This window comes from Meleagris gallopavo, chromosome 4 (assembly GCF_000146605.3).
Source record: "Meleagris gallopavo isolate NT-WF06-2002-E0010 breed Aviagen turkey brand Nicholas breeding stock chromosome 4, Turkey_5.1, whole genome shotgun sequence".
NCBI lineage: Eukaryota > Metazoa > Chordata > Aves > Galliformes > Phasianidae > Meleagris > Meleagris gallopavo.
In genome coordinates, this window is record NC_015014.2 from 42125007 (window position 1) to 42128744 (window position 3738).

A 3738-nucleotide genomic window follows, 5' to 3' on the forward strand; every position below is an offset into this window, starting at 1 on the left:
CCTCTGGCTCCGATTGGCTGAGCCGCTGCACGGCAGAGCTGTCCGGGCAGCGCCGAGACGGAACCGCGGCACGACGGAAGTGGTGCTGAGGACAGCGACGCCAGAGCCGGGAGGGACGGAGGGCGGCACCGGGACAGGGAAGGGCGCCTGTGCAGCCATAAACCACCTCCGTGTGGGGTGAAGGGCTGGGAGTGGGACTGGGATGTGGGGTTGGGATATGGATATGGGCCTGGGATTAGGGATGTGGGACTGGAATGTGAGGATATGGATGGATACAGGATGGTATATGGGGAAGTGAGATATATATGGGAGGGGCTGTGGATATGGGATGGGTATGGGATCAGTATGGGAAGAATATGAGAGGGGAGTGTGATGATAGTGTGATGGGATGAGATATGGAATGGACGTGGAATGGATGTGGGAAACGGATATGGGATGAATATGGGATGGATACAGATATGTGATATCCATCACCAATCCCCACACAACGCGCACCCCACAGCATCCAAACCTGTTGGGGTTATGGGGTACAGGGAGCTATGGGAGAGATATAAGGGGGGATAATAGAGAGATAGAGGGGTGATAGGGGTTATGGGGAGCTGGTGAGGGCTGTGAGGGGGATAGTGGGCTCCAGAAGGCTGTCAGGGTATATGGAGGCATACGGGGCTATAGTGGACTGTGGTAAGGTATTAGGGTATTGGGGTATATGAGACTATAGGGGTGGATATAGGGGGATTTAGGGCAATAGAGGGCTGTGAAGGGGTTACTTGGGGACGCAGTGCGATAGGGAGCATTGAGGTGTTTTGGGAGGGTCTATGGGGGGCTGTGTGGGAGTATAATGTGGGCTATGGAAGGATGTGGGGCTAGATGGTCCAGATATAGGCCCAAATACAGGGACTGTAGGGAGTTATAGGGGAAGATGAGGGAATATTGGTGGGATATATGGTTATAACAAGCTGAGGCTGAGTGAGCCTGGTTCAGCAGCACCGCCTGACTGAACTGCGGAGGGATTGTTTGGCACTCGCAGCACTCCGCAGGACAGAAGGTGAGCAGTCGGGAACTGTGGAGAGTTCACTAATGAAGGAGCAACAAGTAAATCTTGAAGTGTTACTGTTAGTTTTAAAGTTTCAAAAACAGCCTGTATCTACCTCAGCATCAGTTACTTTTGTTAAATGGATAAGCAAAAATGTCCCTGAATTTCCGAGAAGTGGATTCTCATTTACTGGAGAGCTTTGGGACAAAATTGGCACAAAACTCTGAGAAGCTTCTATTACTAAAGACAGAATGGCTGCTAAACTTTTACCTGTTTGGCACCAAATAACGGAAGGGCTTAAATTCGACAAGGAAGAATTTCTTCTAATTATTTCTCATTGCCCTCCTTTCCACCTGCCACCGCCTCTCAGTGCAGAAAGCAGCTGCAGCCCAGATTCGATCTGCGGCTCCGACTCTGCCCCGGCCCGGGAGAAGAGAAATTGCGGACCCTCCCCTTCGGCTCCGCCCCCAACGCTCATTGCGCTGCCGTCCTCTGCTCTGCCCCTGACGCTAACCATCACACTGCCTTCCTCCAACTCGCCTATGTCTCCTGCTGCTGCATCTCTGCAGTCTGCATGTAACTTGCTTAAAGACAGAAACGGATCGGAACCAGAGGAATTTTTTGATTCTGCTCCAGCAGATCCAAAAGATGCACCATGCTTGGCTTTCTCAATGCCCTCCATCAACCAACAATGCCCTGCTCAAAGGTATCATTGGACCATGTTAGCATCAGGAATGCTTAATAATCCAACAATATGTCAATTGTCTATAGCAAATACATTACAACCAGTAAAAAAGCTAGGCTTCACATCCTTATTAATAATTACGTAGACGATATATAGCAGAACATATAGCAGAAGCATAGCAGCAGAACAAAAAGAGGATCTAAAGGACACTTTACTGTTCGTCTGGCAGGCAGTCCAATCTGTTGGTTTACAAATAGCAGAGGAAAAGGTACATCTTAGTTTTCCATGGAAATATTTAGGATGGAAAATTACATCTCACACCATTCAACCGCAAATCCTCAAAATAGTACCTCATGTACAGACACTAAATGATCTGCAAAAATTATTAGGGACCACCAATTGGCTGCGACTGCTTTTGGATATTATTACTCAAGAGCCTCACCCTCTATTCCAGCTACTCAAAGGAGACCCAGATCTAACCTCTAAAAGATACCAGAAGCACTACAATACTTAGACTCTGTAATAACATCATTACAACGTCGATATAGCCATCATGTTTGTTTATCACTTCCAGTATTTCTAATAAGAATATCAAACTCATACCAGCCATATAGCTTGCTATGTCAATGGCATACCTCAAGAAAAGATCCTCTCATTATCCTCAAATGGATATTCTTACTGTATACATTTTCAAAAACGATTACGTCAGGAGTAGAGATGTTTGCAATGCTAATATAGCGAGGTCGACATCGTCTACAAATTTTACGAGCTCTTGACCCTGATTGGATCTACATGGCTGCTACTAAAAACGATTTAGATTGGATGCTTGCACAGTCGCTCGCTTTACAAACTGCTATGGCAAGATTATATCGAACAAATCTCCACCCATTCCCCAAACACCCGTTACTACATAATTTGAGTGATCTGTCCCTTGCTACTAGTATTTTACTTTCACATGTTACAATACCTAATAATGTTACTGTATTTACAGATGGCTCTGGCAAGACACACCAAGCAGTGATTCTCTGGTGTGCGACTGCTGCACGATGGCAGTCAGATGTACATGTTGTCGATGGATCACCTCAAATTGTAGAACTCACTGTGGTAGCTTGAGCTTTTCAAATTTTTCAGAACAGAAGCTTAATACAATAACTGACTCTTTGTATGTTACAGGTATCATTCAGCAGATTGAAGAATCTTTTCTTAAGGAAGTTAAAAACCCTGCTTTGTTTGCACAGCCCAAGCGAGTTGTACATTATGTCTCTCACTGTACTCTTCCTTATTTCATTATGCATACTCAATCACACACTGCGTTGCCTGGTCCTTTAACTGAGGGCAACCGTAAGGCTGATCAAGCACAGTCGCCTTTGCTACCCCTCAATTATTTCAGCAAGCGTGACTCTCCCATCAATTTTTCCATCGGAATAGGAGAGCCTTACAAAAACAATTCCAACTGACAGTGGATCAAGCCTGTAATATTATTCTAACATGCCCAGAATGCCAAGCAATTGCTCCTTTGCCTCAAACTGGGAGAAATCCCCATGTCACAGAACCTCTTCAACTGTGGCAGACAGATGTCACTCATGTTCCTGAATTTGGCCATGTAAGATTTGTACATATAACAATAGATACGCATTCTTCTTACATGTTTGCCACTGCACATACAGGTGAACGCAGTCACGATGCCTGTAAACACTGGTTATCTGCTTATGCTGCTATGGGGATCCCACATACTATAAAAACAGATAATGGACCTGCATATACTTCTAAGGCCACTAGAACTTTTCTCTAAGAATGGGAGGCTAGATATATTACAGGCATTCCTCATTCTCCCACTGGACAAGCTATCATTGAGCATACTCATCAAATATTGAAATCCATTCTTAATGAACAAAAAAGGGGGAATATGGGAGACACACCACAAGAAAGATTACGTAGGGCTTTGCTTGTGCTGAATTTTTTGAATCACGATCATACAGATACAACTCGTGTGGATCGTCATTTTGGGGCCTCCCCAGTG

The 3738-nt window shown here is 45.3% G+C and overlaps 1 long non-coding RNA gene across 1 annotated transcript; it reads left to right on the plus strand.

The window, feature by feature from the left end:
• The first annotated feature begins 52 nt into the window (after positions 1-52).
• On the plus strand, positions 53-1916 carry LOC109367342. The gene is made up of 2 exons (XR_002114400.1): positions 53-1045; positions 1404-1916. It is a non-coding gene; the product is annotated as an uncharacterized LOC109367342 (long non-coding RNA).
• Positions 1917-3738: the final 1822 nt, after the last annotated feature.